The following is a 25,424-nucleotide window of genomic DNA, read 5'->3' as shown; positions in this document are numbered from 1 at the left end:
ATCCGTCTCACACTGATAGCGCCACACGGTATCTCATCCTCCAGAAAACCAGACATCACACAAATGACTGCAGATTTGTCCTTGTGAACTTCTCCCAAAAACCATGTCTTTAGAAAAAGTAATCTTAGGAGCTTAACTTGTCCCTTTGCCCACTTCTGTTTACCATGTAAAGCACCGAGCAGATTACGGAAACTATATCCAAGATGATTTTTTCCACGAGGGAACAAGACAATCATTCTGTTGTTCTGTGTATTAACTGTTCTGAGGTCTGAAATGGATTAAGACTGAAAAGGACATTAGACGAAGAGCAAGAACAGGGATTGAGATGATATGTTAAATGTCTTATACTCATTTATACCATTTAACGATATTCAACTACTACTAAGACATCTTTTCATTAAAGGTGGGGTAGGAGATCTTGGAAAAATGATTCGAGCAAGCTACATTTTGAAAATACAACTCCAAACCCCTTTCTTCAGACCTCCCCTTGAAGCCACGCCTCCAGAGTACTGGCTCGTGCACTGCTTGTTCCCGAGGGTTCATGAGCGCTGCGCAGCAACAGTTTGCCGGCCCCAGCTCCGACCTCGATCCATGCATACCTCATTCAGTCTCCTCCAACACCTCCGACCTAACAGAACAGCCCCAGTTCAGACCGATCTGGCTGACGTTACATTTCCTTTTTTTTTTTTTTTTGATTTAAAATTTTATTGTTTTTTCAACAAACACAAAAAAGAAAAAAAAAAAAAAAAAGAGGCCAATGCTTTGACTTACATATCGATTTAGATACCTGCCCAAATTACGTAAAAAAAACAAACAAACAAAAAAAAAAACAATAATAATAACAGTTCTGATTGACTTCAAACTTGGTCTACAGCTTCTGTATGATGATGTCAACACAAGGGATTGAAATTATTTGGATCTGGATCTGATTCTGGATTTGGTGCCACTTTGAAAAATGTCCCCATTATAACAGATAGGAAGTGGATTGATCCAATAAATCAGTATCAATGATATCAAGTGTGAATTTGAATTTTTGACAGATCTGATTGGAATATGAGCAAAACATGGACTATTTCTGTAATAGAATAAATACACAGAACTGGGTGAGAATAAATGGATCTGGATACATTTCCCAAAGCTTTGAATTTGGCCGCTAAGATACAGGGCCATTGGTCCGATTTTTTCAGTCCTGTTCATTCCACAAGTGACTACATTTTTTAATTTTTGTGTTAGAGCATTTAATTAACTGGTTGTAAACGAGGTGTGAAGGGGATTTTAAACAATATAATAAAAAATGCTCCAGAAAAACATCTCCCATCCCACCTTTAAGTCTATATCATAGTTTTCTCAGGTTTGACCAGGCGGCTGCAGACTTCTGGACATTGAACCTGAACAACTATCTAAACCATCATTTCTATTACTTCATATTATGCAGGCAAGTTTCAACCAAACTATAAATACCTTTGATTTATGCTCCTCTACTTTATATGTGTGATGGCATTTTATTGTCTGCATTTTTACACTATTTTGGACCAAAATTATTGGAATGTTTTGGCACCATCAAGGTGTAGCAGCTCGCAGACTTATAGCTGGTCTTCATTGTTTGAAGTTGTTATTTCTCAGTCATAATTTCTTCAACAGCAAAAACAACACCTTACATAAAACGTGCAAGTTAAAAAGAAGTAAAAAAGCTGCTATATTTCAATCTGCTATAAACAGACGAAAAAAACTCACTAGTCTAACAACGTGTACGAGGGAAATTAACGCTACAAACCCATGGTGCAACATTATGTGTAAAATACCGTAATTCCATTAGTACAAGGGACATTTTAAATAAATATTAGCTGCTTTAGTCCGCTATGATAGTGCTGTATTTTTCATTTAATTATTTTTTGAAATGTACAATCCATCTGAAAACATAATAAGCCAAGATTGATCCTGACTGTGAGCTCATCCAGTCCTACTTTAGCTGGTGTTTGCTAACTTTAGGCAGTACATGTCTAATAAATCCACATTCATAAATAAATATTCTAATATTGCGTGACCTTTAAAATAAGTTTTCACGTTAATGTTAATATAAAATTATCGTTCCATTATTTGGGGTGTAAGAAAATATTGGTTCTGCAATATATCGCGATATTTCATTTCACAATACTGTATCGATATTAAAAAGCATTGTATCAATATTTTTATGTATTTATTCAAATGCAGATATTGTGGAGGTTCATTTTTGTTCTTTTTTGTTTACATTTTATTTATTATTATTTCACACTGTTTTATTCAATAATGTTGGTTCCTTTGTTTGGATTGAACTCAAATCCTGTTCTGATGTTAGTTGTGAACTAATAGAATCTGAACATTTGAACAGGATCTGAAACTGGAATGTCTGTAAAACACAATTTCAGTTTGAACACAGTTTGAACATTTTGTGACAGAACATTAGATCCTGTTGGGATCAAATACAAATGTGTTTAGGATTTGTGCAGATTTATGGTGTAACTCAATTCTTCAAGGAAATAATGATTTTTAAAGAAACAAACAAAAAAAAATCGCCTTTTTAACAGTCTCATGATATATCGTGATATATCGTATTGTGATCCTAGTATTGTGACTTGTATCGTATCGCCTGATTCTTGCCGATACACAGCCCTATCCATTATTCAAAACTTGGGTTTTGCTTCCACTGTCACTGAGTTTTTAGTCAGATGAGAGCTTTGCATTGTGCAGCTAAGGATGTGTTGTTACGACTTCATAAAGACAATGTAACACATATCACATGCACATCAGTCCAAGCAATGTTTAGTTGACATGAGAAACCCTGCAACTAACCCTGTGGCTGTTTAGCATGGACTGTATGTTGACTGTGGTGTTTGTGTGAAGTATCTTTTTTTTTTTTTTTTTTTTTTAACAACTTAATCATTTTATAAGCTTATTTTTTACAATCGACCGAAATGCATTAATTACACAGGTCTTTATCCCCTAATCCCACCCCCTTCCCTCTTCCAGGTGGTACCCACATAACTACAAAGCAGGTGAAGTCTCTTTTTTAATTTTCAAAACTCTCGAACTCAATCTGCAACTGGGCTCCGAATACTAACAGCAAAATTTAACGGTATAAACTCCAGCACTGATCCAACCATGTTCCTCTGGATCCAGATTCCACCTAACTTCATCTACTTAGCCGAGGAAAGGAGCTCCTCAGGGCTATGTTCCTGATCCCTCACTCTTCTCACTCTACACCACCCACTTCACACCCAACGATAATTTGACAGGCATTAGATAACACTGGGTTACAAAAAAATGTTTTTTGCAAGTTGTCTAGATTTTTTCAACTGAATTAGGACCATTTTGCACCGCTAAATCCAAAAATGACATCTGTTTTTCTCAATCAGGTCAGGTCTTTGCTAATTTGATTTTGAAAAATTTGATCTTCTCACAAAATATAATAATTAATACCAAAATAAGATTGGTAAACACACTTTATGAAACTTGTGACTTGATTCCTGTTAGGTACAATGGTGTATTCACCGCAGACGTCGCAGAATACGACAGACTTATTTTTGCAAGATCTTCTAGTCCACAGGTGTCAAACATGCGGCCCGGGGGCCAAAACCGGCCCGCCAAAGGGTCCAATCCGGCCCGTTGGATGAATTTGCAAAGTGCAAGTTTGGGCGTCAAACTCAAAAATAATATCATAATAACCTATAAATCATGACAACACCAATTTTTTCTCTTTGACTTAGTGCAAAAAACATTACATTATGAAAATGTTTACATTAACAAACTAACCTATGACAACAACATGTGAATAAGTTGAACAAAATGAAGAAAATTAAGTGAAATTTTAACAATTTTAGTGATTTATTCCGAACATGCAATGAAATTTAACATATATCCACTTGCAAAACATACATAATAATACAAATATCAAGAATCATAACAATCTTAGTCAGAGGAAAAGCACAATAATTCCATTTACTTGCCCGAAAAGGGGTGGGAAGAAGTATAACTAAGTATAACTAATTTTCTGCCTGTTACTAAATGTTTTTGTGCATATGTATAAATGATAAGGTGAGGCATAATATTGTTAAAATTGTACTTTTATTTCTTAACAAATTCTGTTTTTTTCAGGTTATTCACATCCTTTTTGTTTGGATAGTTTGTAAATGTAAATATTGGCATAATTGAACGTTATTTTTTGCAGTAAAACAATTTGCAGTTGTCACTATTTATTGGTTATCATGCTATTATTTTACTGGTCCGGCCCACTTTAGATTAAATTGGGCTGAATGTGAATCCAGAAGAAAATGAGTTTGACACCCCTGTTCTAGTCGAAGTCATTTCATTCACCTGTAATATTAAAAAAAAACATTAATCATAAATTGGCAAAAGTAAAATCTTCAGAACTCGTTTATTGCAAGAAATATGAAAGAATTTTGTATCATATGATGTGAAAATGCCCATAAATGTAAGCAAAAATGTTCAAAAGCCAATATGTAGCAGAGTTCAGAAAGTTGACCTGACTGAGCAAAATGAATGTGATTTTTGGATTCAGCACCAAAATGATCCTAAATCAGCTCAAAAAACTGAAACAATACATTTGTTGTTGACCAGTGTAATAATAAAAACGCAGACAGCAATCGATTAAAGGTCTCACAGTCACCACAGTAATGCGCTATAAGGTTGGTTTGTAAAGCGTGACTTTCAGCTCAATACGGGCAAAAGCCATGAACTTATTATTGATGAATCCAGAAATACTAATACACACACAGACACTCCATCACCACTTTGTTTCTTTTAAACACCTTTATATTTACAGTAGAAACATACTGAAGTGGAAAATTAACACTGAGACCATGGCATTAATGAATCAATTTAATGATAGTCATACAGTTTCACTAATGAAGAAGACCCATTCACTGGCACTGAACATGAAAAGCAAAATCAATCCGTGCATCATTTGTTCTTTTCATTTTCAAATGAGAATCTACAATCGGAAAATGAAAAAATGACTCTTTATTGCAATATTCATGTACAAATCAAAAATCAAAAACGAGGTGTTTTTCCATTCTGTCCATTGTACGCACACATTAAAAACTGGATGTTGGGTTTCATGTTGACATTTTTGATATTCGATTTGGTATGATCCAGAAGTTACGGATTTCTTCATGTGTTGAACTGGACAGTCGTGGGTTAGCTAGTGTTCTGCCTAATGCATTCTGCGGTAATGGAGGATTTCATGTTTTCCAGAAGCAGCAAACATGTTACTCTCAAGGAGGACGACATGACAACTGAAAAACTCATCAGGATCTTCCAGGTATTGTTGTTTTCTCTAATACAGTGCAGCCATGGTACACAATCTACATAGAAGCCACTTTGCATAACACACAAAGAAGTCACTAACTTCTGGGTCATACCAAAGCAGACATCAAAAATGTCAACATGAAACCCCACATTTAGTCCTTTTGCTTATTTCCAATTTTTAATTTGTGCGTACAGTCAAAAGAATGAAAATAACTTATTTTTTGATTTGTACATGAATAATGAAATGAGCATTTTTTTGTTTTCTGAGTGTGGATTCTCAGTTGAATATGAAAAGAACAAATGATACACGGATTAAAATCACATGTATTTTAATTTATGTTCTTTTCATATTCAATAGCTAATCCACAACTGGAAAACAAAAAAATGACTATTTCATTATTCATGTTCAAATCAAAAAATGAGTTGTTTTTCATTCTTTCAGTTGTAGGCACAGATTATCTGGAAGATCCTGCTGATTTTTTCAGCTTTGGTGTTGTCCTCCTTGAGAGTAACGCGTTTGCTGCTTCTGAAAAACATGAAATTCTCTGTTACCGCAGAATGCATTAGGCAGAACACTAGCAAAACCACAATCGTCCAGATAAACACATGAAGAAGTCAGTAACTTCCGGGTCATACCAAATCGAATATCAAAACTGTCAACATGAAACCCGACAATTGGTCCATTTGCTTATTTTGAATTTTTAATTTGTACGTACAATCGAAAGAATGAAAAATAACTTGTTTATTGATTCCTGATTTGTATATGAATAATGAAACAAGTCACTTCTTCATTTTCCGATTGTGCATTCTCAAATAAATATGAAAAGAACGAATGATACACAGATTAAAATCACATGTGTTTTAGGCTGTGTGTACAAAATTGCACTACATAATGTGTAACTATACTCCAAATAATATATTATATCTATATATCTAACATTATGTATATAATATACAAACCTATTACTGAAATCTCAAATAATGGAAAACAGTGATGGGAGACAGAGTCACACTGGTGAGAGGGGAGAATATGGTCTTGATCATGCAAAATAGTTAATTACCCCGGCCAGGATTTGCTTTGTGTGCATGTTCGTTGGTTTGTTTGTTTGTTAGCAAGATAACTCAAAAAGTTATGGACGGATTTTCAGGAAATTTTCAGGAAATGTTGATACTGGCACAAGGAAGAAATGATTAAATTTTGATGGTGATCGGGGGGGGGGGGGGGGGGGGGGGGGGGGGGTTGGTCCAATCAGAAGGAGGAGTGGACTCACAGCATCAGACTGAACACAAATGAAGGAAAAATACAGAAATTAAATGAACACAAATGAAGAAAATAATGAACAAAATGCACAAAAATGAAGAAAACATAAAAATTTAATTAACACTAATGAAGAAAATAATGAACAAAATGCACAAAAATGAAGAAAATATAAGAAAAATGAATATAAAAACACAATGAAGAAAAATGAAGAAAATAATGAAGAAAATGAAAAAATTAAGAAAATATAAGAATTAAATGACCAAAAATGAAGAAAATATTGAACAAAATGCACAAAAATGAAGAAAATACAGAAATTAAATGAACACAAATGAAGAAAATAATGAACAAAATGCACAAAAATGAAGAAAATATAAAAATTTAATTAACACTAATGAAGAAAATAATGAACAAAATGCACAAAAATGAAGAAAATATAAGAAAAATGAATATAAAAACACAATGAAGAAAAATGAAGAAAATAATGAAGAAAATGAAAAAATTAAGAAAATATAAGAATTAAATGACCAAAAATGAAGAAAATATTGAACAAAATGCACAAAAATGAAGAAAATACAGAAATTAAATGAACACAAATGAAGGAAGAAATCAACAAAATGCACAAAAATGAAGAAAATACAAAAATAAAATGAACACAAATGAAGAAAATAATGAACAAAATGCACAAAAATGAAGAAAATATAAAATTAAATTAACACTAATGAAGAAAATATTGAACAAAATGCACAAAAATAAAGAAAATATAAGAAAAATGAATATAAAAACACAATGAAGAAAAATGAAGAAAATAATGAACAAATTGCACAAAAATTAAGAAAATATAAAAATTAAATGAACACAAATGAAGAACATAATGAACAAAATCCACAAAATGAAGAAAATATAAAATTAAATGAACACAAATTAAGAAAATAATGAACAAAATGCACAAAAATGAAGAAAATATAAATATTGAACAAAATGAAGAAAAATGAAGAAAATAATGAAAATGAAGAAAAATTAAGAAACTATAAAAAATTTAAATGACCAAAAATGAAGAAAATATTGAACAAAATGACCAAAAATGAAGAAAATATAAAAACAAATTGAAGAAAATAATGAACAAAATGCACAAAAATGAAAATATTTAACAAAATGAAGGGGGGGGGGGGGGGGGGGGGGCAGATCTTTCTTGGCAAAGGTCTGTGCTCTGAGTGCTTTTCTTATTAAATACTGTAATTGTGAAAAAGCATTGATATAATAATTGTTACAGTTATCCATCACTGTGTCGTCTACTCTATAGTTTCATGGTCAGACCCAGACAAACAAAACCAGCTTATCATCAGTAAGGCATCCAAAATCATAGCAAACCCACTCCCCTCTGGCTGCATCTCTATATATTCACCAGACTGTAAAGCAGACAAAGAAAATCATCTGAGATCCCTTCCTTTCTATTCAACACCATTTCCAGCTCCTTCCTTCGGGGAGGCTCTACAGGTCACTGTCCACAAAAACTGAACGCCTCACTAACATCGCCCCCCCCACAGACATCAGGACGCTGAACTCTTCCCTCGGGTCACCTCCTGCTTATAGTTGTGTTTATATGTTCCTGTTACCACAAAGAACAGCTCAAACTGTGATTCATCTATTTACAAGGACTAGATCGATCAGCGGCCATGACAATTATCAGAGCCAATATTCACATTTTTATGATTAATCTTTTTTGTTTTCATCCCAAAGCCAATAACATAAATGAATTTGAGAACGCACTCTCAGCTGCCTCTCTGTCTGTTGTCTAATAACAGTGAAATGAGAAAAGAACATTTATTTATTACGTACTTATTTTTAAGCCTTCAAGTTCAATTTGAAAACCCACAATACATATCGCTGAAATATTGTGCTTTCTTAATTCTATTTTCCACTCAGCTTAAAAGGATTCCAATATAGTTTTGTATTGAACTTACTCTAAAAGTTGAACTCAATATTGTAGTTTTTGGTTATCGCTCTCATACATAACTAATAACTCATGAAAAACATATCAGTTGGTCCCTACTGCACATGCATTAATTCTACATACAATAACACTGGGTTACAAAAAAATATTTTTTGTAAGTTGTCTAGGTTTTTTCAGCTGAATTCGGACCATTTTGCACCGCTAAATCCAAAAATGACATCTGTTTTTCTCAATCAGGTCAGGTTTTTTTGCTAATTTGATTTTGAAAAATTTGATCTTCTCACAAAATTGATTACATTTTTGTGACTTTATCAGTTGATTTTTTTTTATATAGTTCTCACCCAAAATAGGTTTTAAGAGAAAAAAAAATCATTTTCTAACAGGATTCCTGTTAGGTACAATGGTGTATTCAGCGCAGATGTAGCAGAATACATCAGGCTTATTTTTGCCAGATCTTCTAGTCGAAGCCATTTCATTCACCTGTAATATTAAAAAAAACATTCATCATAAATTGGCAAAAGTCAAATCTTCACAACTCGTTTATTGCAAGAAATATGAAAGAATTTTGTATCATATTTTGTGAAAATGCCCATAAATGTAAGCAAAAATGTTAAAAAGCCAATATGTAGCATAGTTCAGAAAGTTGACCTGATTGAGCAAAATGAATGTGATTTTTGGGTTCAGCACCAAAATGATCCTAAATCAGCTCAAAAAACTTAAATACATTTGTTTTTGACCAGTGTAATCAATCCCATATCACCAATTAGAGTACTAAAAAATACAAAATTGTCAATAAAATACCTGAAATAAGCTTAAAATAATAACCGCCAGTGTTAATAAACTCACACACACACGACTCACAGTCATCTGCCTCCTACAAAACACAACTTAAACATTGGATGAAGGAAAACCAAGCCTGTGGCCATCAGTAATCATCCTCACTGTGTTGTTCTGTGTGTTTTTAGGATGTTTTGCATTTCTGTCTACTGTCTTTTTATAATGTCTTTTGCTATATTTTGCCTTTTTGTCAACTGTCTTTCTTGTCACCTGCCTAAGGACTACAGATGGAAATTAGCACTGCTGCTACAGTCTGGCATATTTACAGCTGCAGTTATTGTAGATGTTCATTAATATGCACTGTCTCTATTAAATAAATAAATAAAATAAAATAAATTTAAAAAAAACTGTCACGGTGAAATCCTGCAGTGTAATAAATGGAACATCCGAGTCACATGATTTCAAGAGTCCCTTCGGAGCATTCGGAGCTGAGGACAAAGCCTTATGTGATGTGTCTGCAGACGGAGCTCCAAATATGCAGTAGCATTTCGCTGCCAACTGGTGGCAGTCATGTGCTTCTGCAGCTGCATGAGCCCACCACCACTGAAACACACAGCAATATGAGGGTCCTCCTGTAGCTCCAATTCCATACATGCACCCACAGAAGATCCCACGCAGCAGTTAAACACATATGCAGCACATGTACACACCCACACATGCTACAGCTACTGGGATTGAGATTCTAGTGCAGATCACCGCGTTGTACGGTTGTAAAGAGTTTCTTTCTAACCCAGGCTTCCCTGGTCTGAATCCTGGCCAAAAGCCTCGGCCTCTCCAGCTGGCTGTTTCCAAGCAGCCGTGACACTGCAGAGATTTAGAGGATTGTGGGCAAAGAGATGGACACAAGGCTCATTGAAGTTGGAAGATTGGTTCCAATTGAGAGGAGGAGGTAGGGACGAATCCTCCTTAACCTCCTGTGTTCTAGTGTCACCACGCAAACACTTGCAGGGACTAAACCGGAAGAATCCCAAAGCAACAATAAAGCCGCTCATAACGGCGTGTTTTTCTATCCAGTCCGTACACAGACAGGACACATTTACGCCTCGCACAGTCACAGAACTGAAAAGTCAATATCAAGGCTAATTAACATGTAAAGAGCAGAGGCAGCTTTTTATTTGCAGGGGAAAAAACAGGAGTTTATCAGCTCTTTAGCCTGAGATAAATCTTTGAAGACAACTCTTTAGTACCCATTTTATTAAAGCATGTCAAGCTGGGACAGAGCTGCCCCTAAAATCCAATCTCTCAGATCATCTGTCAAAGAAGGCGCTCTCAAATCGTAAATCTCTCAGTTGCTTGATCAATGGCCGCTTTTTCTGTGTGTTACGTTGGAACCTCAGCCAAGAGCCACTACTTCTACTAGACTTCTTTCTCACTGACTCATTCACTTTTTACAAATGTATTTAATTCACTTTTGAGAAACACATCAATGTTGGCCGACACAGGAGTCTTCCAGATCAGTGTTTCTCAACCTTTCTTGAACAAAGGTCCACTAACGGAAGCATGAGCCTCCTCCCGTCTCCCCATCCTCAACCAGGGGGGAGGGGTGTGTGTTACATTATTCTAAAAGTAACACAATGAACCTGTATGTGGAGGACAGACGTGGTGGTTTTATAGCTCTGTTGATAAAGCCCCCCTCACATGTGCATTTCCCACCTGCTGGTCCCCGAAAACTCATTTGCAACCAGGGGGTGGGGGGAGTATATGCCACTGTCAAACACTGTAATATATTCCCTCCAGGAATTTGCAATGTTGCGATCGTAACTATTAACGCAAATTCAACCAATCACCGCAAATTCTCTGCGGCGCTGGAATTTTGTCCAATCACCATGAATTTTCCGCAAATTTGACTAATCACCTTAGCCCCCTTTCATCCACCCCTGTGTATGTGACATGTACGTCATCACGTTCACTTCCTTGTTGACAGTTGAGAAGATGAAGACATGTGCGTTTCAAAACACTCACATTTACCGACAAATATCACTGTCAAAGTTCGTGTAAGTCAGTTTCCAGGTGTGTTGCACAAAAGCGGAAGTATACTGTTCTGCACTGCCTGCAATACTGTGGTGGAACACCAATGAAAGTGGCCGCTCCAAGAGAACGGCTGAAACTGGAAGAGGAAAGACGAGACAAGTCCAATGACAGAGGCTGTTGGATCCAGAACAAGAGCAGGAGCTGAAAGGGTCAAAGTTAGAGCAGAGATACTGTATAAGGCAATAGAAGAGAAGAAGAAAGAACTGTGGAGGCATGCTTTCCTTTTGTGTATTGTGTGTGTGTGTGTGTGTGTGTGTGTGTGTGTGTGTGTGTGTGCGTGTGTGCATGTGAGTCTCTGTGTGTGCATGTGTGTCTGTGTGTGCATGTGTCTGTGTGTGCATGTGTCTGTGTGTGCATGTGTGTCTGTGTGTGCGTGTGTGTATGTGTGTGCATGTGTGTCTGTGTGTGCATGTGTGCATCTGTGTGCATGTGTGTCTCTGTGTGTGCATGTCTGCATCTGTGTGTATGTGTGCGTCTGTGTGTGCATGTGTGTCTCTGTGTGTGCATGTGTGTCTCTGTGTGTGCATGTGTGTGCATGTGTGTGCATGTGTGCATCTGTGTGTATGTGTGCGTCTGTGTGTGCATGTGTGTCTCTGTGTGTGCATGTGTGTGCATGTGTGCATCTGTGTGTATGTGTGCGTCTGTGTGTGCATGTGTGTCTCTGTGTGCATGTGTGTCTCTGTGTGTATGTGTGTGCATGTGTGTCTGTGTGTGTGCATGTGTGCATCTGTGTGTGCATGTGTGTCTGTGTGTGCATGTGTGTCTCTGTGTGTGCATGTGTGTCTCTGTGTGTGTCTGTGTGTGCATATGTGTCTCTGTGTGTGCATGTGTGTCTCTGTGTGTGCATGTGTGTCTCTGTGTGTGCATGTGTGTCTCTGTGTGTGCATGTGTGTCTCTGTGTGTGTCTGTGTGTGCATGTGTGTGTCTGTGTGTGCATGTGTGCATCTGTGTGTGTCTGTGTGTGCATGTAACCCATCTAATCCTAATTACACTACTATGTCATTTAAGAAGCTAAACTCATGTGTTGTGTCGTATAAATGTGAGATGGGGGTGGGATTTAATCCGTTTTCTTCTTCCCACTCCTTTTTCAGCAGTACATTTTGAATTTATTTGGTTATTACTAGTGTACATGGCAATTGTTATTTTGTCTTGATCATCTTTAATGTATTTGCTCTGATATTAGTTCCTTGTAAACAAAAAATGTTAAAATTTTTCTTCTGCTCAAAACAAATAAATGAATGAATGAAAAAAAGCCGGTTTTGTTTAAAATCATTGCTTCCTGGTGCTTTTTAAGACTAAAAACTCAGAAAAGATGGTTCTAGGTCATTTGCAAATGCCCATGTTCCTGTGACTTTAATAAAAGAAGCCTCAAATCATCACAACTTTCACCGCAATTTTTTTGGAAAAGCTGCCGCAAAATCAGGCATTTTAGGACGAAACAATTAAAAAAAAATCCCGTGAAATCCTGGAGGGTCTGGTAATAGTCCAACCGGTTGGATTTCGACATGGGCACATGGACCAGAACGGATGTCAGTTTGAGAACAGGCAGAGACAAAACAATAAAATGATGTTTGTAAATTCTATTACATTTGGAAAATTAAATGAATTTTCATCAACACCTACTTTACAATTATTTAAAGTGTGTATATATTTTTTGGGACCCCCTGTGTATGTTCAGCCCTGTGATGAACTGGGAACATGACCCCGCCTTCGCCCATTAGTAGCTGAGATTGGCTCCAGCGACCCCCAAGACCCTAGTGAGGATAAAGTAGGTTCAGAAAATGAATGAATGAAAGATTGTGCTCCAGAGCTGTAAGATGTGGTGTTTGAAAAGCACGCAGACTCTTTAAGGAAATGTGCAATAGATCACTCTTTCCTGCTACAAAATCTTTTTTGCAACCAGACTGTAGTGACAGGGGGTCAGGACTCGCTGCTGCTGGGTCTGACAGTGTTCTGTCACTACTGCTATCAATTATGCCCAGCCACACGTCTTTTTATACCACATAATGACTTCTGAAAAACAAACTTACCAGGAGAAAGTGGGTGTGAATTACAGAGGGTCATGGGGTTCCCCATTGACTGACACTTGAAAGCTACAACAACAAAATTTTTGGGAGTAAAGTTTTTTAAATATTATTTGTTACTGCCAACACAATGTACACTGACAGTCAATGAAAACATCCAGGTGACTTTTATAAAAATACATTTGGTAACACTTTACTTATAGGTCTAGTTTATAATGCATTAAGTGCACATTCATAAGACATTATAATGCATTTATAATGCATTATAAAAGTCATTACAACAGTTTAGGATCATGTAAAAAAAAAACTTATACCAAGGTTAATAAAGTATTATAAGTGTAGGCATAATGTATTATAAATTCAGGTTTCATAATGTTTTAAACATCCACACCAAAGTGACAAGTGTTTGTAGGAAGAATCTAGGGTCCTGGGTTACGTAACACATTATCAGTTGTATGATATAACACAAGAATAATGACGTATGAGCAGTATCTGCTGTCTCTAAGTGTAAATCCAAAATTATACATCAAAGTGTTCTGAATAACTCTTTATTTTGCAAAAACAAAACATTAAAAGAACAGAGACAGTAAATAGAAGTGTTACATGTTGCTTTATACATAAATAAAAAATAATGTGACAGCTCTAAATCTTTAATTCAAACACACTTTTTTTTTTAAATAAATATGAAATCCCTAAAATAGATGGGCATAGGGACCAGTGACAAAACCTAACAAAAAGTTCTACAGCTAAAAAAATAAATTCCTTCACACTGCTTTGGTATGGATGTATAAAACATAATGAAAGCTGAATTTATAATACATTAGGCCTACACTTATAATACTTTATTAACCTTGGAATAACATGTTGTACATGATCATAAACTGTTGTAATGACTTTTATAATGCATTATATATGCTTTATAATGTATTGCATTGCATGCAATGCATTATAAACTAGACCTTCAAGTAAAGTGTTACCAATAATTTTATTACAAAGCTGTGAAATTGCGTCGAAGCTGTACAGATCAATAAATTAACATAACAAGAGATGAAACAAATAATGAATTCACAATTGCTGTAAGCAAGTTTGATGAGAACAGTTCAATCGACGTCCAACTTCTGAATAACTCAGGCCGGCTTGCACCATGCCGAGGGCTCGCCATCGTTGGTCTGGATTTAAAACCCCTTCAGCCCTATCAGCCCACCCGTGGGCCGAAAAAATTATATTAATATTCATCTACTATTAAAATATAATAAATCATGATGTTTTTTTTTCAACTTTTGCTCAAAGTTTAGACCCTAATGTTAATAAAATTACATAAAAAGTGTATTTTAGTGCAAACTTTAATGTTCAAACATGATTTTTAATCTTTGTGGGGTGAAATATACGCTATTAAAAATCTCCAACATGAACAATTAATTTATGCATATCATCATCAATCCAGCTGGAAAAAAAACAGGCGAGGATAAAAAAATTCTAATTTCTCTTTTAGTTTGTTCCAGTTTACTCAGGCAGAGTAATAGATACAATATTTTAGACAATGGGAATAGATTCTGTGAGGTCTGTAAATGTCCACAGACACTAAGAACATCCATATGAACCTTATTATTGTGAAGGAATTCTTCATTTACTTTGGGTTTGTCTGTTTAGGCGTTTTTCCCCTGAAAATATGGTCAGGGTTAAACAGGTTAACCGTGGCATCTTGGACGTAAGGAATAAAAATGTAGGCCTTTTCATGGCCTTTATAAAGGCTTCAAACCCATCCTTTAAACGGTGTACAAATGTTTGTTTTTCTCCAAAACAGCACTTTGACCCAGTTCTTAAGGACCACTCCCTGAAGCCTAGTGAAAAATGTTAGGAAAGTGTCAGACTCATTAATGAGTTCTGTGCACACTATTCAATTGAAACATTTCAAATCACAACACAATCAACACCCTGAAACACAATCAACTCCTACCTTCAGTCAAATACAACTCCTTTGAATACCATGCCATCCTAGTGACAGCACCAGTCAACTTTACATAATTGTCATTTATCGTCCACCAGGACAACTGGGTGATTTCCTGATGAGCTGGACACTCTGCTTTCCTCCATCCCAGAGCATGACTGCCCCATGCTAGTCCTCGGTGACATGAACATCCACTTAGACAATCCCACTTCTCAGATTTCATGTCACTAATACTCTCTTTTGAGCTACAGCGGGTTTGCAGTCCTCCAACCCACAAAGCTGGTAAAGAGCTCCATCTCATTTTCACCCGAACTGCATCACAGATGCCCTCACAGTCACACCTTACACCTGTCTGACCACTATTTCATTCAGTTCAGTGTGTCTCTCCCTGAAAAACATCTGCTCCCTCCCCCATGGTCTCTTTCCGCCGCACCTCCGCAATTTGTCCCCCACCCACTTCTCCACTGTCGTAGCCTCCGCTCTCCTCCCCCCAGCACTTTTTCCTCCTTAGAGGTTAATGATGCCACTGAGTCTCTGTGCTCTACACTTAGCTCCTGTCTGGATAATCTGTGCCCTCTATCTACTAGACCCCGCTCGATCCTCCCAGTCCACCCATGGCTCAATGATAACCTCCGTCGCTGCGTACCACCTCAGAGCCGCAGAGAGAAAATGGCACAAAACAAAAGCTCTTCTGACCTGATCACATTCCAGTCACTATTGGTATCCTCTCATCCAGTGTCACTGCTGCGAAGAAGGCTTACTATAATAACAAAATTCATTCTGCCACCGACACCAAGAAACTATTCTCACCTTTAAAACACTACTCAACCCTCCACCTCCACCGCCCACTACTAATCTGACAGCAGACAATTTTGCTTCATTTTTCACAAATAAGTGTCTACTATCAGCAGTCAGTTCACCGATCCACCCTAGACTGCACACCTCCTTCTTCAACATCATCATCACCACACACTGCTTCCTCTCCCCTGACTATGGGTACTTCTAACTCAACTGATAAAAGCCCAACTGCGTCATTCCCCTCATTTACTCCGCTCACAGAGAACGAGGTGTCTAAACTCCTTTCCTCTAGCCGTCCTACAACATGCCTGTTGGACCCTATTCCATCCAACCTCTTACAGTCTGTTGCCCCTACTATCACAGCACCAATCACACATGTGATGAATGCTTCACTGACTTCAGGAACATTTCCTACAGTATTTAAACAAGCGCAGGTAACACCACTACTCAAAAAACCTTCCCCCCCCCACTCAAGTGGAATCGACCAGTCTCACTCCTCCCATACCTTTCTAAGATCATCGAAAGGGCTGTTTTCAAACAGGTCACAGAATTCCTCTCCCAAATAACCTCCTTGACATCAACCAATCTGGCTTCAAAATCGGCCACTCCACTGAAACGGCTCTGTTGTCTGTGACAGAAGCCTTGAAAGAGGCTAGAGCAGCAGCCAAGTCTTCAGTACTCATTCTACTGGACTTATCAGCAGCATTTGACACTGTCAATCATGATATCCTGTTATCCATACTCTGGAACATGGCATCACAGGCCACGCCCACTCCTGGTTTCAATCTTACCTTACTGGTCGGTCCTTCAGTGTGTCCTGGCTAGGGCACACATCAGCAGTTCACCGCCTCACCACGGGGGTCCCCCAACTCTGTATTGGGCCCCCTCCTTTTTGCCATATACACCACCTCACTCGTCAGATCATCCACTCACACGGCTTCTCATATCATTGCTATGCTGATGATACCCAGCTCTATCTGTCATTCCCACCTGATGACTCCACAGTCTCAGTGCGGATCTCAGATTGTCTCTCTGACATATCTGCATGGATGAAAGCCCATCACCTTCAGCTGAACCTGTCCAAAACTGAACTGCTGGTCTTCCCAGCTAAGCCAACCATACAGCTGGACATCTCCATTACTATTGACTCCATACCTCTGGCTCCTACCAGTGTAGTACGTAACTTGGGAGTCATGATTGATAATCAGTTGACCTTCACGGATCACGTTGCCTCTGTCACCCGATCATGCCGTTTCACTCTGTTCAACCTAAGAAAGATCAGGCCATACCTAACCCAACAGGCCACCCAGCTCCTGGTGCAGACTATGGTTATCTCCACCCAGCTCCTGGTGCAGACTATGGTTATCTCCACCCAGCTCCTGGTGCAGACTATGGTTATCTCCCGTCTTGACTACTGCAATGCTCTTCTAACGGGCCTCCCAGCTTGTGTTGTCAAACACTACAGATGGTCCAGAATGCAGCAGCGCGTCTGGTCTTCAATCAGCCTAAAAGGGCACATGTCACCCCCTTACTCACCCTAAAAGGGCACATGTCACCCCCTTACTCATTGAGTTACACTGGCTACCCATAGCTGCCCGCATCAAATTCAAATCTTTAATCCTAGCCTACAAATTCTCCGTGGGTCTGCTCCTGTCTACTTAGGTGCACTAATAAAAGCTTATGTCGCCCCACGACCACTCCGCTCGTCTGGGAACGTAGTCTGGTGGTCCCCAGACCTTGTACAAGACAATCCAGGCTCTTTTCATGGGTCGTTCCACGTTGGTGGAACGCTCTACCAAGTGCTACAAGAACAGAGTCATCCTGCCTATCTTCAAGAAGCTCCTGAAGACCCAGCTCTTCCGAGAGCACCTCCTGTCCTAGCACTTTCAAACATTCCATTTTAAATATTCTAATAAGGTTTTTTCCCAGGATAACCACAGATTCTTCACAATTATCTCTGGACCTGCTGCGGTGGTCCGGCCTCTTCCTGCCTCATCATCACCACTCACTTATCCTCAACCGCCTCCATGTGTCTCCCCCTACTCCCCCCCTTCTCCCCCTCCCAGTCCCTATCTCTATTGCGCTCTCTTTTTCCCCTTCTCTCTCTCTCTCTCTTAACCCCAACTGGTCAAGGCAGACGGCCATCCCAGGAGTCTGGGTCTGCTCCAGGTTTCTGCTGTTAAAGGGAAGTTTTTCCTCGCCACTGTCACCAGTCACAAGTGTTTGCTCCTGGAGGATTCTGTTGGGTTTCTGTAGAATTGACTTAGAGTCTGGTTTTGACCAACTCTATATATAAAATGTCAAGAGATAACTTTTTTGTGATCTGGCGCTATATAAATAAATTTGATTGATTGAGTGATTTAATTGGTTTTCCCCTGTAAGTCGCTTTGGAAAAAAGCGTCTGCCAATGCGTAAACATAAACATAAACATAAACATAATCAAACACTTCCCAACCTCTTCATTGCAAAATATAATAAATTACTGACCTGGGCGTTTTCACTGACTGTCAGTATATTTTAAAACCTTACTATGTCCACATTTAGTTACACTTCATTGGAAGAGAGGGAAGCCTTTCTGTGGTGTTTACCTTCATACTGGTATTGAATCCTTCGTTATTTCTGTTTAAACCTTTTCTTTAAATGGTCCCTTTGCCATTTCTGCACTGACATTGCGTTTCCTCTCCGATAAAAACACAGATGTTAAATATCCAAATGTAATGCGACCTGTACTTGGGTCCCGTTCGGTAACTGTGTTATGTGTTTGACTCTGTTCACATTCTCATAGTTGCTGAATTGTCCAGAGTTGTACTGACTGACATTAACAGCGTGAACTTTGCTGATGCATGTGCAAAGCATGTGCAGCCTGAATGCCTTGGCTCACATCCATTAAACTTAGTATACTGCGTACTGAAGTAAGGCTGCACAAATCCTACACTCTGGGCCAATGCCAAGAGAATATCAACACAGCAGTTAGGAATTTGTGGCAGGGCCAAATTTTAATGTTTCAGTCGGCTGATATGTGTTGACATATGGAAAAGACTGAGTGGAAAAAAAACCTCTATTATCTAGCTCATTTGATTTAAAGTCCAGTCTCCCAGGAGGAAAACCTGCAACATACCCGCAGAACCTCAGACGAACAGACCAGGAGTCCCTACATTAGCTACATAACGGAATACTCCTTATACTCCATTTACTTCAAGTCCATGTGTAAATCCACTACCTGCAGGTAGAACAGGCTGAACAGGACTGTATGTTCCACAGTCCAAATAGGTTCATACAGTCCAGGGTTCTCACTAGCATCACTGAACGTCGGGGCCCCCAACACTGTCCCTGGGGGGGCCCCGACGCTGAGATTTGACCCATGACGCTGTCTTTCCACCAGCGTAGCGGTGTTTTTTTGTGTGTATTCTGCTGCTTGTGTGTACAGCTCTAGCTCTGCAGATAGATAACAGGTTTACCAAGAAAACTTCTGTCCAAAGCTTTTACTGGAGACTTCACTGTAAAACTGCAACATACAAACAAACATGTCTGAGTTCTGTTCTGTTACAGCACATTAACATAGCATCAAATTCAAATGAATGAGAAAAGATCACTAGCTCGATGCTAACATAAATGGAAAATCCATAGACTGCTAACGATTAGCATCTTCAGATCGACTAAGATTTACAACATCTTTTAATCTAACAACAAAAGTTTCCATCACAGACAGGTTTTACATTGATAACACAACAACTGAACATAAAATACTCACAGGCAAACATTCTTTCTGTCCATACAAACAGAATGACACAAACGTGTCTGCTACTTCCTTCCATGTCTGAACTGACTACGGTAACACCCAAAGGACAAAACACACCCACTGACACTTATTCCACCACCAGAGGGCCCCCTTTGACTGCTGCAACACAAACATCACAGTGTGTGTGTGTGTGTGTGTGTGTGATCGTCCAGCGTAATGAAACGATTTGAATGTGAATAAATCTATTCCTTGTCTTGGCTCAAAGCGCTGCAGACAGGAAATGACAACAATAGAAGCCACACCCCTTTGTGCCTTGGTATTGTCTGACCCCGCCCACCAACATCACTTGCCTTACGCTCATTGGCTGACAATGAGACTTCAATCAATTTATCTGATTTAAACGGACCCACACGTGGAAAATTAGATCTAAAATTAGCCTGTGCGTGTGTGGTGTGGTGTGTGTGTTGTGTGTGTGTGTAGTGTGAGTGCCACTCCATTATCCCCAATTTTGTGCAAGTGAATATTTTTCTATGATCATGTCTACGTCAAGCACGGGAGCAACGCAAACGCAAGGGTAATATTGCATCGTTTTTTGGCTTCATTCCTCAAAATTTGCCCCTCAGAATGCAGGAAATAGTGTTTCAGAGAGTTAGACATTTCAAAATTTTCCGGTGGAGGATGCCCCCCAGACCCCCCTAAAAACTCGCACCTGTGGCACACACTGCGTACATGGTGCCCCTACGCTGTGAAAAAATCCTAGTGAGAACCCTGCTGTCTGTCAGAACTTATACAGATTTCCTTTTCTTATTTGTCAGACAGATGGAAAAAGGGTTAATTCTTTTACCTTGACATGTTTCGGCTACGACCTGTAGTCTTCCTCAGAGGGGTCAATTGTTGTTCCTGTGGCGTGTCATTGTCAGCTGTTTTATCCTGGTTTGCCAGGCAACAGGGGGCGATTATGCCCCCTACTGCCTGGCATCCCACAGAGGACAGCATCCCAGGTGTGGGATAAGGTGGAGGATCCGTCATCCCTGTTCATGGTCCTCGGGGCAGCTGACGATGACTCCTCTGAGGAAGACCACAGGATGTAGCAGAAACATGTCAATGTAAAAGAATGAACCCTTTTTCCACCTGTCCGACAAATAAAAAGGAAATCTGTACAAGGCTATAGTTATGTAGAACATTTGGAGGTGGTTTCTCACACATACTCTGCTTCATGTTCCTTCTAAACTTCTGAAGTGTATCTCACTCAAGGCCCAGCCCACTGAAACTGTCCCATCACATAAGGACAAGAAATACTAATAATTCTAACTAGTGGAAAAAATGTGCTCCCTGGTTCTTAATCCTCCACTGAGAGCACAGACTAATAGTCAGCTGTTGAAGAAAAAGGTTTAGGAGCCACATACATACATGTGTCTGGAATCCCATGACCAGGAATTAAACATATTTTCACAGAAATTAAAGTAAGTAAAAATAAAATCCACTTTAAAAAATGCTGACATGAACCGGAGGACATGGGATGAGGATTATGTCATAATAATTTAAAGATGCTTATTTTATCTCAGAGACTTTCTGCAAAATGAATATTTCATGTTCAGTATAAATAGGCCTTCTTCTATGAGTGATTTTAATTGGACATGGCACCCATGCGCCCCCGAAGGACAAAGACTAGCATGCTAACTGCTGTTCGTCTAAACCGGTGGTTCTCAAGCTTTTTTGAACAAACGCCCCCTTACGTCATCATGAGCCTCACCCACCCATACATCTACCCCCCTCCGAAAAAAAAATGTTGAGCAGGGTGAGGGGGTGGGGGGCGCAGTTAGTAAGAAAGTAATGTGACGGAGCTGTATTGGGCAGACCAGAGTGTGTGGTTGGAGGGTACAGGGACGTACATATGCCACTGAGGTAACATGCTGGTAGTAGGGAAGCAGCAGCACAAGCAGCCCTGGAAACACTTTGACATGGATACTGACACATTGTGACAAATAACACTGACTAACGCCCCCATTTGTGCCTCAGCGCCCCCCCTCTCAGTCTACTCATTCCAAATGCCTCCCAATGTTGTCCCAACACCCCCCGTTGATGAACACTCATCTAAACTAGTAGTTTAAATCTATTTAATTGCTTAGTGTTTACACATACTTATCAATGATGCGTATAGTTCTGGACACATCATGGCCCACTGATGATTCAAACAGGACTAACTAAACTTAACTAATATATTAACAACTAAAACTACTCATACTGAATATCTATTAAAATTAGGGATGCACCGATACCACTTTTTTCCAGACCGAGTACGAGTACTTACATTTGAGTACTTGCCAATACCGAGTACCGATACGAGTCCTTAATAATCTCATTCCAGTTGTTAGTTCCTTTTGTAAATGTGCTTTATTGTCGTTGTCATTAGTCTGACTGGAACAAAGTGCTGCTACTGACATTTAATGTGTTGGAATGAGCGTTTGTCAATTAATCCACCAGGGGGCGCCGCTCTGAATTAACCATACTGGACAAATACCACGAAGAAGAGGAAAGTTTTTTTGAGAAGAAGAAGAAAGAGAAAGGATGTTGGGATTCTGTTGGGTTTCTGTAAATTGGCTTAAGAGTCTGGTTTTGACCAACTCCATATATAAAGTGTCATGAGAGAACTTTTTGTTGTGATCTGGCGCTATATAAATAAAATTTGATTGATTGAGTGATTTGATTTGTTTTCCCCTGTAAGTCGCTTTGGAAAAAAGCGTCTGCCAAATGCATGAACATAAACAAAGTCAGTAATAAACCTGTAGACGACAGAGGGAACACTACTGTGATACTAATGTTGCAGCGTTTTCTCTGGTAAGGTTGAAAAGTTTAGCTTCAGCAGGAAGAGAAAAGAAATTAGACAGAAGTTGGTTTTCACTTCCACTGGCGGTGGTCTCCGTCCCTCCATAGTATTTCAGTAGGATGTAAAGCGGTCCAGCCCTGGGTAGTTGTCCTAAATGTGTCAGTAGTTTTTCTCTTTGAACAGATCCTCTACCTCCACAGTTCTGCTGGTATTCTCTGTCTGGGTACTCATCCTCCATCACCTGGAAAACAGATGGAGTGTACGCAGAGGACGGACAGAAGGCTGCGTCTGTATCTGTCTGTGTCTGAACGGTACTGTCAGTCAGCCTTACTTTTATCAGCCTCATTTCTTTGGTTCAGTCTCCACACTCTTCACACTCACACACATTATTCCTCCTCCTCGTACCTGCTGCACTGAACTGGGAATGGCACATGGACAGAAGTGGTATTGGTGCATTTGTATCGGATTACTTTTACGAGTATGAGTACAAGTACACACACTGAGTATCGGAATCGGTGCATCCCTAATTAAAATAGAACTGAAGGAGGTGTGGTTGAGTTTGCCTCTACAACACACATCAGCATGAAGACGTCCACATAAATAAGACAAATGACCCCACATTTATTTGCACTATACTTTTGAATTTGTTGCCCCACATTCAACAGTGAGGGGACCTGGTTTATGACCTGCACTATAATAGAGGTTAAAAGTTAACTCACTTTATTATCTCCATAGGGATATTCATTTTCTGCAGTTTACCTAGGATTAGCATCCAGTACCTAGCATTAGTGATTAACCTCAGCACATTACACATGAAGAGCACTGAGCTGCCAGTGAAGGCGCTCAGGGAACGACTCCAGATCTTCCTCAGTTCCCTGGTCAAGGGCACCGATAGAAGAATTAACCTGCATTTTGCTTGTTTTGAAAGCTGGGGAAACTGGATGAAAACCTGCATGGCACCGAGAGAACAAATTAATTCAGCATCAGAGGGAATCGACCATTTTTCATATTTACTCCTTTTTACTCTGCTTGAGTGTCTGAATGTTTAAGGTCAAATGCGATAGTGATATTCAGACAGCGTCCAGTCTGAGTTCAGCTGGGGAAATACATGCAACAATTCTTCTAAACTCAGAAACAAATGGTAATCCTCAGATCAGCTCAACTCACTGTGTGAATCCAATGCAACATAAATACCAACTACAAACATATCATTTAATTCAATGCCTCAGCATGTCTTTTTCAACCACACAATTCGGATTTTTTTGTGAAATCCGATTTTTTGTGTGCTCGTTCATATTACAAAATAAATATAACTTCTATCAGTTCTCAGTCTGAACTGAATACGACCCTGAAGTGACTTATGCGCAAAAGAGGTCCTGACGTAATACGTGACCACGCAGACACGCACTGTGTTTACGGAAGTAAGTATGGAGGCATCTGGTATCGGCCTGTGTGGCACTGATAAAGTTTCTCTACAACTGAAGTCAGCACCATGCGCTCTGACAAGGATGGACCACTAACCCCCCCCCCCCAAAAAAAAATCACGAACCCCCTGTTGAGTTGCATTATGCAATAAATTCCCATTATGTAATAAAAGTTTAAAATGTAATAAGAATGTCACGTCATCTTGTAATAAAGCCGCATTATGTAATAAACTGACGCATTTTGTAATAAAATACCTCAATGCATTACGTAGTAAATTTTTTCGCATTATGTAGTAAGTTATTACAATTTGAGAAATTTATTACAAAATGTACTTGACACATTTTTATTTTCAGGAAAATGTAATGTGCTAAATTAATCTTTAAACTGTGTGGTTAAAGTTCTGATTCCATTACCTGTAGCTCCTGTGACTAATTTCTTCTAAATTGCTCTGAAATCATATTAATTTGGATTGTTATTACATAATGAACCATGTTATTACATTTTTTTTTTTAAATAAAAATGTGTCAAGTGCATTTTGTTATAAATTTCTTAAATTGTAATAACTTACTACATAATGTGAAAAAATTTACTATATAATGCGTTGATGTAGTTTATTACAAAATGCGTCAGTTTATTACATACTTTATTACAAGATGACGTGGCATTCTTATTACATTTTGAACTTTTATTACATAATGGGAATTTATTACATGATGCGGCTCAACACCCCTCCCCTCGTCGTATGAAGTATTCACCCCCCCACACACCCCCATGTCCGTGCACTTCCTGTCTCCCTCACAGTTTCATTCTGCAGACAGACCTGGGTGTTAATAGTGTAGGGGAGACTGGGGACAGTTGGAACACAGGTCAGTTGGAACTCTTGCAGTTGCTCCAATCAGGAACAACTTAGGACTCACCTAATTCACTCTGCACATGCTCAGTTTAGTCTTTAGTCCACATAAGAGGTTATGGTGCCCTGAGGCAGACACATCCACATTTGTGAGTGAAAACAGAATTGTGTGCTCTGTCATACTTTTTGCTCTAATTATTTTGTGATTGCATAGTTTGCATTTGAAAGTTGTGTCAATTATATTTGTGAGATAAACACAGATTTATGCAACTGTTTATCCACCTGTCCACAGTTATCGAATATATGATTATTATATCCTGTGTAGATCAGTGTTCTTATTTCATATATTGGCCAATATCGGATACCGGCCGATATATTGGATATCGGCTTTTTAGCCCCCAGTATCGGTATCGGCCCCAAAAATCCCAT

This window comes from Sphaeramia orbicularis, chromosome 16, assembly GCF_902148855.1.
Source record: "Sphaeramia orbicularis chromosome 16, fSphaOr1.1, whole genome shotgun sequence".
In the NCBI taxonomy this organism is placed as follows: Eukaryota; Metazoa; Chordata; class Actinopteri; order Kurtiformes; family Apogonidae; genus Sphaeramia; species Sphaeramia orbicularis.
This window is presented reverse-complemented; position numbering follows the sequence as displayed.